Source organism: Hyla sarda, chromosome 8 (assembly GCF_029499605.1).
Source record: "Hyla sarda isolate aHylSar1 chromosome 8, aHylSar1.hap1, whole genome shotgun sequence".
NCBI lineage: Eukaryota > Metazoa > Chordata > Amphibia > Anura > Hylidae > Hyla > Hyla sarda.
The window spans coordinates 63,594,448-63,610,637 of record NC_079196.1 but is presented as its reverse complement, the minus strand read 5'-3'; the positions used below and the strand labels follow the sequence as shown (position 1 = coordinate 63,610,637).

The 16,190-nt window shown below is 46.3% G+C and overlaps 1 protein-coding gene, 1 long non-coding RNA gene and 1 pseudogene across 4 annotated transcripts in view; 2 read left to right on the top strand and 1 right to left on the bottom strand.

Annotated features, from left to right (window-relative positions):
- Positions 1-16,190, top strand: part of CCDC141 (coiled-coil domain containing 141) — a 290,158-nt gene that overhangs the window by 50,877 nt on the left and 223,091 nt on the right. The gene's annotated exons all lie outside the window — the stretch shown is intronic.
- LOC130284212 (uncharacterized) overlaps positions 1-16,190 on the bottom strand; it is a 101,886-nt gene that overhangs the window by 82,988 nt on the left and 2,708 nt on the right. The window lies entirely within an intron of this gene.
- Positions 3,292-3,419, top strand: LOC130290015 (U2 spliceosomal RNA; annotated as a pseudogene).

The following is a 16,190-nucleotide window of genomic DNA, read 5'->3' as shown; positions in this document are numbered from 1 at the left end:
GCCCCCTGCGATCTCTCTGTACGGGACCCCGGCTCTCCGCCGAGATAGCGGGTGTCGACCCCCGCACAAAGCGGCGGCCGACACGCCCCCTCAATACATTTCTATGGCAGAGCCGGAGATTGCCGAAGGCAGCGCTTCGGCTCTGCCATAGAGTTGTATTGAGGGGGCGTGTCGGCCGCCGCTTCGTCCGGAGTTCGACACGCCCCCTTCCCGCGGGCTGTCGGGGCTCCGTACAGGAGATCGCAGGGGGCCCCAGCGGTCGGACCCCCCGCGATCTGCAACTTATCCCCTATCCTTAGGATAGGGGATAAGTTGTTCACCACTGGGTCACCACTGGACTACACCTTTAAGTGAGCCAGCAATGTGTATACTGTATACACATTGCAGGGTCACTGTAAGTTCTTGCTGGGCAGTAGACGTATATCTACTGCTCAGCATCAGCTGCTCTCCCGGCTCTGTAGCTGTGAGCACAGCTGAGTCCCGAAATTCACATCAGGAGGATCGCAACAGGTGTCAGGAGTGACACTTGCTGTGATCTGTCCCTTACTGCAGGTACTACTGCTCCCAACATGGAGCACACTCTGCTCCATGCTGGGAGTTGTAGTACCTGTACTAATAGACAGATGGCAGCGGGTGTCAGAATAATGAGGTATTACAGCTTCCAGCATGGAGCAGAGTGTGCTCCATGATGGGAACAGTAGTACCTGCAGTAAGGGACAGATCGCAGTGTGGTGGCGGGGTGTGTGGTGCAGGGCAGATGGCATTAACCCCTTGTATTCATGACATCAGGGTGTGGTTTAGCCTATAACCGCCTATAACCAGCCGAAGGTATACCGCTGAATCCTGGGCTAGGCACAAGGGCAGTAAAGACTCCAACGCCAAGTTACGGACAATGGTAGCTCCACTGAGGGTAGACAGTTGGTAAAGTCTGTACAGTTCAGCCAGGGCCCAAGGAGGTGACCAGTGAAGCAGAGACCGTTAAGGCTTGCTGGGACTTGTAGTAGGACTATACAATTGAATGCAGACCATGCTGACTTGAAAGATGTAAGGAACTGACTTGACTTGACTCATAAAGCTGTGACTTTATCTTACTTGACTTGATGGTGGCTGCCGGACTTGACTTTGAGGTCTCCAACACTCTGGACACACACACTAGGCACGACTGCACTGGACCTCAGCTTGGCAGAAGAGCAGAGCTCAAAGAGAGAGAGAGGCCAGCTCCACCCAGGGCTTATATGGGGGAGACTAGCAGGGAGCCCATAGGTCACTTTTGGGATCACCTAGTCATTGGTTTTTATAACTTACATTTTATAACACTTTACATGGTAAAACATATTTACAATGGGGTAACAAGTGCAGGGGGCCTTGGGGACACTGAACGAGGCTGCCTGACATGACAGCAGGAGCATGGGGGTAACACCTCCCGTACTGGGCAACCACAGCAGCAAGTGTCACTCCTGACACCCGCTGCGATCGTCCTATATAATGTATGCGGCCGGGCAACTCTTCTTTGGTCCCCTGCACTGCCATATATATACCTATTCATATTTGTGAATGACACCAGGGCTATCTGTCTATTAGTACAGGTACTATTACTCCCATCAGGGAACAGTCTGTTCCATGCTGGAAGTAGTAGTACTACCTAAAAAAATGTAAAAAAATAAAGAAAAAAGGTAAAAACACACACACATACACTTTATTAAACACATAATTAAAATACATTACTAAAAAAAAGTGTAACAAAATTAATTTTACATTTACATTTTTCCCTTTTCTACATTTTTATTATTGTCGGCTACATTTTAGTTCCCTGCCCTGCCCGCCCACATAAATTGATCCCTGTTTAAAAATGAATAGAAATTTCATTATAAAAAATATAAATTTCCTTAAATACAATTTTTTCCATCACTACTGTATCATTTGTTTATTTTATCGTACCCTATGAAATTTTTATAAAAAAAAAGGTATCTCCAACCCTTTTTTGGATCGCTAAGGTCCAAAAAAAGAATAAAAACCGCCTGCAAAAACGCCACAGTTAAAACCCACATGGCGTTTTTTCTTGGCATTTTTCCACTCCCATAGACTTCTATGGGAGGAAAACGCCAGAGATTTTCCACACAAAAAAACGCCAAAGTCTCAACAAGAGATAATTTTTTTAAAAACAGCCAATGAGCCAAAAATAGCTGAAAAACGCCAAAAGTTTAAAAAAAAGTTCCCTATGGACTTGCAGCTAACATCTGACCGTAGAGTTTTTTTTCACAAAATGCTGTCGGAAATGCATTTCAGAATAGATTTTGCTGAAAGAATGTACACTTTTCGTAGTATGAACGGGCCCTAAAGCTCCATTCATCTGTATTCTAAAACATTCTATCGGTCAGTCAATGAGTAGTATACTGCAGATTATCTCCTAATATAATAAAAACAGTGATGTTCACTTATATGGAAAAGTCATAGTCTGGTATTCTCTATCTTTTTCTCGTTTTGTGATATTACAGAATGTATTGTAGTTCTGGGCTGAAAATAGGTTCTCATTTCTGGACTGCCAGATACTAGATGGAAGGAATTTTCCTGAAGTAGACACAAGAAAATAAAGATGTCCCATTCTTTTAAAACACGTCAAATCCCTGTGGGTATTTTTGTAGTCTGAGATCTTTCCTTAGAACCGTTTACAATTGTGAAAATGTCTAGAACAGACCCACGCTGCAAACAGCTGCAGCAAGACATAGCAAGGGAGCCAATGACTATTTTAAGTCAGAATGGAATGGCTTAAAATAGTGTTTTCCCAGCTATATCTGTAGGCTGAAAGTCACAGCAACTGAATGACTTAATAAACCTATAATGACAACCATACGGTGTTACTAGTAATGTCTGCAAGAGATTTCTGCTTTTTATTACAATGGTATCATATGATAGCAAACATACATGTGGCTGTGGCACACAAAACCAAGACAGTAAAAAGTGCATAATAGCAGACTATACAATATATCTCAGTTATAACAAGGTGGAAGTTCAGGATGGATCATTTTAAGTAGAGAGAAGTCTTGTCCTGGTCTAAACGCAAATGTATCTTAAAGAGTACCTGTCATGATCTTGTTAAATTTTATAATCTTCCCAGTTCACTTCTACCATCATGATAAACCACCTTTTGCCTTCATTTTTTATTATTTTGTTAGTTTTCTACCTTGATGTTGCTCTGTATTTTCTGCTCAGTCTTACAGACTTGGTGTTAGTTAGGGCAGGAATAGAGTGCAACCCTAAACTTGCTCACACCTTCTCTCCCTGCCTACTTGAGCCGCTTCTCAGCCTTTTGGCTAAGATCAAGTGTAGTATCTGTTCTTATCAGGCAGTCCACTGATAGGAATGAATGGGTACATGGAGGAGCAGGTGTACCGGGGCTGGCTGCCCTGATGTGACCTATTTCCTCCGGGTCTCACCATGAGGCTGGGAGGGTCTAGAGGTGAGGTACTTTTGTGCCTCGGGGAGTGGTGACCCTGAAGTGCCGAAACTCACTGGGTCTTATAGCTCACTGAGTGAACGCACTGCACCACACATTCTTCACCTTTTGCACTCAACCCTTGATATCCCGGCCTTCTGACTAGGATCAGGGAAATTTTTAATAGATCCGGCCAGATGATCGGGCAGTATATCTGCACTCATCCACTTATTTATTCTTTTTGTATGTCACTGTGTCACTTTACGTGTTTTGTTTGTACACAGGATTTGACAGGATGCAGTAGCCTTCTGGGTGTCCCTCCTGGTGGTCTAGGGGAGGTGTGTGTGGCCATTTGGTTCCTCACCTCCCTGCAACCCCTGGGCATCTTGGCTTTGGTCAAGATGCCATCAGTATACGGCTCCTTGGCTGATACCTTGGTTAACACCTAGGTTGAAGCCAGGTGCTTTTGCGGCCCCTTAGTAGCTTCGGCGAAAAAGTGCATTGAACCTGGATCCTTGCAGGTGCATTTTGGCCTGGAGGTGAAGGGTAGGTTTGTTGGGGGGCCTCTCTCCTGTTGGAGAAGGGCTTAGCAATAGGCTGCATCCTTTTTTTTTAGTTTGACACGTTGGCACTTTTTCTTGCACTTTGGGTGATAGAGAGCACTTGCCTCGGCTCTAAAAAACCCATCCTAAATAGCAGGTCCGCAACCACGAAAATGGTCCCTTTCTATAATAAATGCATGAACAGTAAAAGTCAAAACAATAAAATGCAATACGGTAGGTGTCGGAAAAACAGCTGGAGGCACACAAAACTAACAGAAATAAAACTAAACAAACATACAGTCAAGTCAGAGTCAAAACAAGCCAAGTGCAAGCCAAGAGATAACAGGGAGCAAAAGAGGAGTCAAAAGCCAAGCCAAGATCAATATCCATATAACAGAGAACAATAAATGCTGGTTACTCAAAACTAAGTTCTTTTACTGGCAACCAGGAATAGAGTGAGCTGGACTTAAAGAGGCACTGTCATTGTTAAAAACTTTTCATATATTGCAGGACTAATTATTATATGATATTTCACAATATACACCTGTTAAAAAAATAAAAAAATTTCACCTGAAATTCAAGCTCAAAATAGCCACCACTAGGGGTCGCCTGTCTTTTAGCCAGACAAACTAGTCTAGATTTTACAGCATACTGAATACCGGCCATAAAGCATACCGGTATCCAGTATAGGAGATTTCTATTGTGTTTGCAAAACTACAGATAAAGGATGTGTGGACATGCTGGGAGCTGTAGTTTTAAAACAACTGGAGGCAACACTGCTCTAACACAATTATTTACAAACATTGCAGCTTCAGCTGTTAATAAACTACAACTCCCAGCATGCTGAAATAGTCAAAGCTTTCTCGGACTCCTGAATGACAAACAAGTTCATCAGACATTCAGGAGTCTGTGAAAAATGACACACATAGTGACAGCTATGCTGATTAGCATCCAGCTTTACTAGGAGAAGATAACATAGATAGAACATGTATTCATAAAAATGCTTTACTTGTATCTAAAAAATCCTTGCACTAATTTTATAAAGATCTATTCTTATATTTATACATTTTATCCTGTTATGAATTCACCATAATGTCTTCTGATTACTGAAGGCAAGCTCCAAGTATCTTCCTCTGACACATGACATAGCATAAAACCAGAGAGGAAAGGGTTACAGAGTAGAGAGTACTGATTGGCTGACTGCCCAGGCTTGCTCCTGTGAGGGAGACAGACTGACATGCCCCCTCCAGCCTGCACAATGAAAAAGTAACTCACCAGCAGATAAATGCTTATATCTCTGTATATATAGGTCAGAGGCACATAAAAATGATATGCACATGATCAGGATTGGGTCCTGAGTAACATATCACTTTTTTCTTTTTTTTTGCATTATGACAGGTACGCTTTAAGTGTTTAGTTAACAGGTGTGGCTCAGCCCGATTGCTAGCCAAGTTGACACGATGTTCCCTGCTACCACCTTTGTCAGTATCAGAAACTGTCAAGAGTAATAAAAAGGAACTGTGTTGGCAACTAAGAATGAGGTGGGGAGCCATGCTGGGGACCAGGAATGAGAGTAGGAGCCATGTTGGAGAAGAGTAATAAGATGTTAGCCTTGCTGGGGACTATAAATGAGATGGAAGCCATGCTGGGGTACAAGACATAACAAGGAAGCCATGCTTAGACCAGGATTGAGATGGCAAGCCATACTATACACTAGGAAATAGGTGGGATGCCATTTTGGGAACTAGAGATGAGAACAAGGACTGAAAGGGTATACGGTGCTGCTAGGGTCAGTCATTCAGCACATGATAAAATATATGGTTATTTTGGCTCTTTCTTTATTATTTGTGTGCTATACATGCTTGCTGAGTCCATAAGACCTACATTCTGTATACTTTTTTTTTCCTTTCCGAGTGCATCACCCACATAAAAGATCATTTTTGGCACAAATTTGGATGGTCTTCCCAGGGGCATACAGTTGAATTTTTTAAATAGAGGTATATTCTGGCACCAGTTGGTTTGAAAACATTTATTTTCCTCAGGAGTACACCTTTAATCCAATAGGGAGAGTTAATCTCCCCTCTTTATTACACCCCTGAGATAAATGATAATGGGTCAGTTCATTTTGTTAAAAAATATGTCTCTCTCTCAATACTGACAATCCAATAATGACCTCCAATACATTCCACAGGGATTGTCACCCAGCTTTTCCAGGCTTTATCTGCGTAGTTTCACAGTAATTTGTCCCCATTTATTCACAGCTTCATAACTAGGCATGATTGCAGCTCCGTAGATGGGTGACAACTCTATGTTAGCTATAACAGGTGTCAGATTGGTCATTCAGCATAATCATTTTCACACACAATGCTACTAAATGACATTTGTATCTCTATTACACAGATCAATAACCATTATTACTCCCCGAAAATGAAGCCTTTGAATATATAACATACTACACTGCATTTCCATATAAAATAGAAAAATTGCCATAAATCCTTGACGTGTCCTCTTTTGTCATGTAGGAAAAATTCTATGAAATTGTTTGCAAATTATAAACATTTTGGCCATTGGGTGACAACCTATATATCACAGAACAGAGTTAGAAGGACAAAATGGGCACAAGACCTCTGATAGAGAGAGGCCACCTACTATACAGTTCTGCTACTATTTGGCAGACAAGGCATGGTTGCATGTACCTCACCTGCTTGAACTACCTACTGGAAAAAATAGTATACAAAATTATTGCCATATACACCAACTAACCATTGGCTGCCAAGCTCAGTTGTTGTGAACAACATAACCGTACTCAGCAATATATCGATAACATAGGTGGTAGGTGAATAAAGGGATATTTGATCCCTGGAAACCACCTATAATTTTGCCTCCATTATGTGGCATTATTTCCAGGGAGGGCCTTCCACTTACCTTATGCAGCTCTGCTGCCATTACTGTTTCGACATTTTTCAAATCCTGAATGACAAACTGTGTACTGTAAACAGTCCAAAAACTAGATCAAAAAAGGTTGGGTGAATGTTATTTTTTATTAAATGGGGTGTGCAAGAGCAGAAGTGGGTGGGTATTAAAATGTTCTTTGTTGTGAGATTCAAATATTGGTCAGTATGATACACAGTATCTAGTAGTTTTACTATTAGGCTATGTTCACACGCCAGAATTTCTGCATGGAATTCTGCATGAATTTATAGCCAATACATTTCAATGGGATTCCGCTGTCCCATTCACACAGCAGAATTTCTGCTGCAGGAATTCCATTGAAGTGAATGGGCAATTCATTTCTGCTGAATTTTCATGCAGAATTTCGTGCAAAAAATTCTAGCTAAGGTGGTTGATAAGGCAAAACATCCAGCCACATTTTTGTCATGCTAAATTTATGAAAAGGTGAGAATTTTTTATTATTATTTGATTTATAAACAGAAATAAGTGAATGAACAAAAAATTATTAGGTTAAATTCCCTCTAATTACCATTAGATTTGATTCAGATTTGATCAGGATTCTTAGGCTAGGTTCAGACTACCGAATCTCTGGGCAGAAAATTTCCGCCCGGAGATTCTGAGTTCCGCCTGCGCCGACTGAATAAGTCGGCGCTAGGACCGCGCGGACACTGCAGTCTCCCATAGACTGCAATGTGTTCCGCGAGGAATTCCGCCTGAAGAAAGAGCACCGCCTTTCTTCAGGCGGAAATTTCTAAGTGGATTTACTAAGCGGGTTTTCTGCTTCACAAATTCCGAAGTGTGAATTTGTGAATGGAAAACCATTCACTACACTAGACATTTTAGCAAGTGGAATTTCTGACGGAAATTTTACGACTGAATTTCTGTCGGAAATTCTGTAGTCTGAACCTAGCCTTACTGGAGCAGGGAACTGTGTCACATTCAGGGTTGTAGATCCTGTACAGTGTGTGACAAAGCATACAGTCAATGCCTCATTGCCCAGTTAACATTTGCTGTACCAGGTGCAGAATGCCTGGCCCAGGAAATGTTGTTAGTACAAATGTCAATTGCCACTAACCTCCAATCAGCCACTTGTGCCCAGCTCAGTGAATGTTAACTGAGCAGTGAGGCATAGAGTGTATGCTTTGCCACTCAGTGTACAGGAGTAGGTGTTATTGTCATTGACAGAAGCCCCTTCTATTGGCGACTTGCCAAAATGCAATCCCAGTAATTTTGAATTTGGATGATTCAGATTTTTTTGTCAAACTCTGAGCAAATTTGATTCTATTCTAACAAAATATATGTCTCAAAATACAAAAGCATCCACGTGTCAAAAGACAGGATGAACAAACAACCATATTAACAATAAATCATGGCATGATAAACAGAATGAGGATAACGTGTCCATAGGTAACAAACCCACCCAGAATACATATATATATACCGTATTTATCGGCATATAACACGCACTTTTTATGCTAAAATTTTTAGCCTAAAGTCTGTGTGCGTGTTATACGCCGATACCCCCCCAGGAAAGGCAGGGGGAGAGAGGCCGTCGCTGCCCGCTTCTCTCCCCCTGCCTTTCCTGGGGTCTAGAGCGCTGCTGTCGGCCCTTTTCACCCCCTGGTGTCAGCCAGGGGGAGAGAAGGGGCAGCGGCACCCATTGCCGGCGCCGCTGCCCCGTTGCCTCCCCCCATCCCCGGTGGCATAATTACCTGAGTCCGGTCCGCGCTGCTCCAGGCCTCCGTCGTGCGTCCCCGGCGTCATTGCTATGCGCTGAACGGCGCGGCGCATGACGTCAGAGCGCCGCGCCGTGCATAGCAACGACGCTGGGGACGCACGACGGAGGCCTGGAGCAGCGCGGACCGGACTCAGGTAATTATGCCACCGGGGATGGGGGGAGGCAACGGGGCAGCGGCGCCGGCAATGGGTGCCGCTGCCCCTTCTCTCCCCCTGGCTGCCGGCGCCGCTACTCTCCCCCTGGCTATCGGCGCCGGCACCGATAGTCAGGGGGACAGAACGGGCAGCGGCGCCGATAACCAGGAGGTGAAAAGGGCCGACAGCAGCGCTCTAGACCCCAGGAAAGGCAGTGGGAGAGAAGCGGGCAGCGACGGCCTCTCTCCCCCTGCCTTTCCTGGGGGTATATCGGGGTATACACGCGCACACACGCACCCTCATTTTATCATGGATATTTGGGTAAAAAACTTTTTTTACCCAAATATCCTTGGTAAAATGAGGGTGCGTGTTATAGGCCGGTGCGTGGTATACCCCGATAAATACGGTATATATATATATATATATATATATATATATATAGATGATGTAAAAAGAATAAATAACAATAATGTAGTGTGTCATAGCACTTTTTGTTAATAAATTATTCATACCTTGAAATGGACAACCCTGATAGAGAAAAAACATTAGAAAGGGAGGAAAAGAAAAATGGAGAGTAAGGGATGCTGGGTACCAGTAGACCGCTACACTTAAATGGGCACTGTCAGATATAAAAACTTTTTATATGTTGTACATCCTGGCAAAACAATAGTTTTGTAATATACTTCTTTAAAAAAAATCCCACCACTAGGTGTCCCCATACCTCCTGGGACACTGATGAGTCTCACAGCAGCATGAGTGTGTCCAAGGGTCATGGACATGAGATGACTGATTGACAAGGCTGCAGGAGGAACATAGCTTGCAGCAACACTGCTGTAACACAGAGTTTTACCAAACATGTGCCTCCATCTGTTGCAAAACTACAACTCCAAGCATGTCTGGACAGTCAAAGGCTGTCTGGGCATGCTGGGAGTTGTAGCTTTGCAAAAGCTGTAGGCACAAAGCTGAAGGCAACACTGCTGCAAAAAAGAGTTATCCAAACAGTGTACCTCCAACTATTCCAAAAATACAAGTCCCAGCATTACAGGACTGCCTGAGGATGACACACGTGAATGACATAGGAAGATCTAAGTTATACATCTTATCTCCAATAATCATTGTGTGTGTCTGTGTCCAAGGTTACAGAGCAGAGCTGCCAGGGTTCCCGAGAGCAGTGAGTCAGCAGAGTGAGGGAGGGGGATGAGTCATCAAAGTGCAGACAAGAGAGGGACACGCCCCCTCCCTTTGTCAAGATGAAAAAGACATTGAGCGCTGTAATATACTATTTTTAAGTGAAATATCAGTGATAGAGACATAAAAATTATATGTACATGATCAGAATTAGGTACTGAGTAACATATTACAGTTTTGAAGGACATTTATCATCCTTGCTTTTATAAGCGAGTTCTGTAGGCATTTTTTCTTGCTTTGGTTTTTACTTATGTATGGCACATTTATCATACTATCACAGGGGGTTGATAAATTTGGCTCACATAAGCAAAAACCAATAAATCACTTTTGAATAAAAACATTTTTGCACGCATAAGCGAAAACCAATAAATTACTTCAGAACACCAATTTGTAACCCCACCTCAAGTTGCAGCTGTGAAAAAAATGTGCGATATACATGTGTTTATTAATTTTTTTTACCACTTTTTTCACCCTAAATGTACTAACTGTTACGCCGAGCGCTCCGGGTCCCCGCTCCTCCCCGGAGCGCTCGCAGCGTCCTCTCATTCGCAGCACCCCGGTCAGACCTGCTGACCGGGCGCGCTGCGATATTACTCCCAGCCGGGATGCGATTTGCGAAGCGGGACGCGCCCGCTCGCGATGCGCATCCCAGCTCCCGTAGCTGACCCGTTCCCCGTCTGTGTTGTCCCGGCGCGCGCGGCCCCGCTCCTTAGGGCGCGCGCGCGCCGGGTCTCTGCGATTTAAAGGACCACTGCGCCACTGATTGGCGCAGCAGGCCTAATCAGTATCCTCACCTGTGCACTCCGTACTTATACCTCACTTCCCCTGCACTCCCTCGCCGGATCTTGTTGCCATTGTGCCAGTGAAAGCGTTTCCTTGTGTGTTCCTAGCCTGTGTTCCAGACCTCCTGCCGTTGCCCCTGACTACGATCCTTGCTGCCTGCCCTGACCTTCTGCTATGTCCGACCTTGCTCTTGTCTACTCCCTTGTACCGCGCTTATCTCAGCAGTCAGAGAGGTTGAGCCGTTGCCGGTGGATACGACCTGGTTGCTACCGCCGCTGCAAGACCATCCCGCTTTGCGGCGGGCTCTGGTGAATACCAGTAGCAACTTAGAACCGGTCCACCGACACGGTCCACGCCAATCCCTCTCTGGCACAGAGGATCCACCTCCTGCCAGCCGAATCGTGACAGTAGATCCGGCCATGGATCCCGCTGAGGTCCCGCTGCCAGTTGTCGCCGACCTCACCACGGTGGTCGCCCAGCAGTCGCAACAGATAGCGCAACAAGGCCACCAGCTGTCTCAACTGACCGTGATGCTACAGCAGCTACTACCACAGCTTCAGCAATCATCTCCTCCGCCAGCTCCTGCACCTCCTCCGCAGCGAGTGGCCGCTTCCAGCCTCCGATTATCCTTGCCGGATAAATTTGATGGGGACTCTAAGTTTTGCCGTGGTTTTCTTTCACAATGTTCCCTGCATTTGGAGATGATGTCGGACCAGTTTCCAACTGAAAGGTCTAAGGTGGCTTTCGTAGTCAGCCTTCTCTCTGGGAAAGCCCTGTCATGGGCCACACCGCTCTGGGACCGCAATGATCCTGTCACTGCCTCTGTACACTCCTTCTTCACGGAGATTCGAAGTGTCTTTGAGGAACCTGCCCGAGCCTCTTCTGCCGAGACTGCCCTTCTGAACCTGGTCCAGGGCAATTCTTCTGTTGGCGAGTACGCCATCCAATTCCGTACTCTTGCCTCTGAATTATCCTGGAATAACGAGGCCCTCTGCGCGACCTTTAAAAAGGCCTATCCAGTAACATTAAAGATGTGCTGGCCGCACGAGAAATTCCTGCTAACCTGCATGAACTTATTCAACTTGCCACCCGCATTGATATGCGTTTTTCCGAAAGGCGTCAGGAGCTCCGCCAGGATATGGACTTTGTTCGCACGAGGCGATTTCTCTCCCCGGCTCCTCTCTCCTCTGGTCCTCTGCAATCCGTTCCTGTGCCTTCCGCCGTGGAGGCTATGCAAGTTGACCGGTCTCGCTTGACACCTCAAGAGAGGACACAACGCCGCATGGAGAACCTTTGCCTGTACTGTGCCGGTACCGAACATTTCTTGAAGGATTGTCCTATCCGTCCTCCTTGCCAGGAAACACGCACGCTGACTCCGCACAAAGGTGAGACAGCTCTTGACGTGAACTCTGCTTCTCCACGTCTTACTGTGCCTGTGCGGATGTCTTCTTCTACCTTCTCCTTCTCTGCTATGGCCTTCTTGGATTCCGGATCTGCAGGAAATTTTATTTTGGCCTCTCTCATCAACAGGTTCAACATCCCGGTGACCAGTCTCGCCAGACCCCTTTACATCAACTCTGTTAATAATGAAAGAGTGGACTGTACCGTGCGTTACCGCACGGAACCTCTCTTAATGTGCATCGGACCCCATCACGAAAAAATTTAATTTTTGGTCCTCTCTAACTGCACTTCAGAGATTCTTCTTGGATTACCGTGGCTTCAACGCCATTCCCCAACCCTTGATTGGACCACAGGGGAGATCAAGAACTGGGGTACTTCTTGCCACAAGGACTGTCTTAAACCGGCTCCCAGTACTCACAGTCGAGACCCTGTTGTTCCCCCGGTATCTGGTCTTCCTAAGGCCTATCTGGACTAGGCTGATGTTTTTTGCAAGAAACAAGCAGAGACTTTGCCTCCTCACATGCCTTATGACTGTCCTATTGACCTCCTCCCGGGTACTACTCCACCCCGGGGCAGAATCTATCCTCTGTCTGCTCCAGAAACCCAAGCCATGTCGGAATACATCCAGGAGAACTTAAAAAAGGGGTTTATCCGCAAGTCCTCCTCTCCTGCCGGAGCTGGATTTTTTTTTGTCTCCAAAAAAGATGGCTCCCTACGCCCTTGCATTGATTACCGCGGACTTAATAAAATCACGGTAAAAAAACACTACCCCCTACCTCTTATCTCTTAACTTTTTGACCGCCTACAAGGCACCCACATCTTTACCAAGCTGGACTTAAGAGGTGCTTATAATCTCATCCGCATCAGGGAGGGGGACGAATGGAAGACTGCATTTAACACCAGAGATGGACACTTTGAGTATCTGGTCATGCCCTTTGGCCTTTGCAACGCCCCTGCCGTCTTCCAAGACTTTGTAAATGAAATTTTTCGTGATCTTCTATATACCTGTGTTGTGCTTTACATGGACGATATTCAGATTTTTTCTGCCAACTTGGAAGAACACCGCCAACATGTCCGCATGGTTCTTCAGAGACTTCGGGACAATCAACTTTATGCCAAAATGGAAAAATGTCTCTTTGAATGTCAGTCTCTTCCTTTCCTAGGATACTTAGTCTCTGGCCAGGGACTACAAATGGACCCAGATAAACTATCTGCCGTATTAGATTGGCCACGCCCCTCCGGACTCCGTGCTATCCAAAGTTTTTTGGGGTTCGCCAATTATTACAGACAATTTATTCCTCACTTTTCCACTATTGTGGCTCCTATCGTGGCTCTAACCAAGAAAAATGTCAATCCTAAATCCTGGTCTCCTCAAGCGGAAGACGCATTTAAACATCTCAAGTCTGCCTTTTCTTCTGCTCCCGTACTCTCCAGACCTGACCCATCGAAACCCTTCTTATTGGAGGTAGACACCTCCTCAGTGGGAGCTGGAGCAGTTCTTCTACAAAGAAATTCTTCCGGGCATGCTGTTACTTGTGGTTTTTTTTCTAGGACCTTCTCTCCGGCGGAGAAAAACTACTCCATTGGTGATCGAGAATTACTGGCCATAAAATTGGCGCCTGAGGAATGGAGGCACCTGCTGGAGGGATCCAAATATCCAGTTATTATATACACTGATCACAAGAATCTCTCTTATCTCCAGTCTGCCCAACGACTGAACCTTCGCCAGGCTAGGTGGTCGTTGTTCTTTGCCCGTTTTAACTTTGAAATCCATTTTCGCCCTGCTGACAAGAACATTAGGGCTGACGCCCTCTCTCGTTCATCGGATGCCTCTGAAGTGGAAGCCTCTCCGCAACACATCATTCCTCCGGACTGTCTGATCTCCACTTCTCCAGCTTCCATCAGACAAACTCCTCCAGGGAAGACCTTCGTTTCTCCACGCCAACGCCTCGGGATTCTCAAGTGGGGACACTCCTCCCACCTCGCAGGCCATGCGGGCATCAAAAAATCCTTTCAACTAATCTCTCGATTTTATTGGTGGCCTACTCTGGAGACTGATGTTGTTGATTTCGTGCGAGCCTGTACTGTCTGTGCCCGGGATAAGACTCCTCGCCAGAAGCCTGCTGGTCTCCTTTATCCTCTGCCTGTTCCTGAACAACCTTGGTCACAGATTGGTATGGACTTTATTACTGACTTGCCCTTATCCCGTGGCAACACAGTTGTTTGGGTGGTCGTTGATCGATTTTCCAAGATGGCACATTTTATCCCTCTTCCAGGCCTTCCTTCAGCGCCTCAGTTGGCAAAGCAATTTTTTACACACATTTTTTGCCTTCACGGGTTGCCCACGCATATCATCTCGGATAGAGGCGTTCAATTTGTGTCTAAATTCTGGAGGGCCCTCTGTAAGCAGCTCAAGATCAAATTAAACTTCTCTTCTTCTTATCATCTCCAATCCAATGGGCAGAAAGAATTAATCAGGTCCTGGGTGACTATTTACGACATTTTGTTTCCTCCCGCCAGGATGACTGGGCAGATCTTCTACCATGGGCCGAATTCTCATACAACTTCAGAGTCTCCGAATCTTCTGCTAAATCCCCATTCTTCGTGGTGTACGGCCGTCACCCTCTTCCTCCCCTCCCCACTCCCATGCCCTCTGGTTTGCCCGCTGTCGATGAAGTGACTCGAGATCTTTCCACCATATGGAAAGAAACCCAAAATTCTCTTTTACAGGCCTTATCCCGGATGAAAAAATTTGCTGATAAAAAAAGAAGAACACCCCCCCATTTTTTCTCCCGGAGACAAGGTATGGCTCTCCGCTAAGTATGTCCGCTTTCGTGTCCCCAGTTATAAACTGGGACCACGCTATCTTGGTCCTTTCAAAATCTTGTGCCAGATCAACCCTGTCTCTTACAAACTCCTTCTTCCTCCTTCTCTCCGTATTCCCAATGCCTTCCATGTCTCTCTCCTTAAACCACTCATCCTTAACCGCTTCTCTCCCAAAGTTGTTTCTCCCACTCCTGTTTCCGGTTCGTCTGACGTCTTCTCGGTGAAGGAGATTCTAGCGTCCAAGACAGTCAGAGGTAAAAAATTCTTCTTGGTTGATTGGGAGAATTGTGGCCCTGAGGAGAGATCTTGGGAACCTGAGGACAACATCCTAGACAAAAGTCTTATCCTCAGGTTCTCAGGCTCCAAGAAGAGGGGGAGACCCAAGAGGGGGGGTACTGTTACGCCGAGCGCTCCGGGTCCCCGCTCCTACCCGGAGCGCTCGCAGCGTCCTCTCATTCGCAGCACCCCGGTCAAACCTGCTGACCGGGCGCGCTGCGATATTACTCCCAGCCGGGATGCGATTCGCGACGTGGGACGCGCCCGCTCGCGATGCGCATCCCGGCTCCCGTACCTGACCCGTTCCCCGTCTGTGTTGTCCTGGCGCGCGCGGCCTCGCTCCTTAGGGCGCACGCGCGCCGGGTCTCTGCAATTTAAAGGACCACTGAGCCACTGATTGGCGCAGCAGGCCTAATCAGTATCCTCACCTGTGCACTCCCTACTTATACCTCACTTCCCCTGCACTCCCTCGCCGGATCTTGTTGCCATTGTGCCAGTGAAAGCGTTTCCTTGTGTGTTCCTAGCCTGTGTTCCAGACCTCCTGCCGTTGCCCCTGACTACGATACTTGCTGCCTGCCCTGACCTTCTGCTACGTCCGACCTTGCTCTTGTCTACTCCCTTGTACCGCGCTTATCTCAGCAGTCAGAGAGGTTGAGCCGTTGCCGGTGGATGCGACCTGGTTGCTACCGCCGCTGCAAGACCATCCCGCTTTGCGGCGGGCTCTGGTGAATACCAGTAGCAACTTAGAACCGGTCCACCGACACGGTCCACGCCAATCCCTCTCTGGCACAGAGGATCCACCTCCTGCCAGCCGAATCGTGACACTAACCTATTTTTTGTTTGGTTGTTTTTTTTCTTTCATTTCAGATCTGATCCGGGTATCCTGTGGACTACTTCAGATTCGGTGGACTACGATG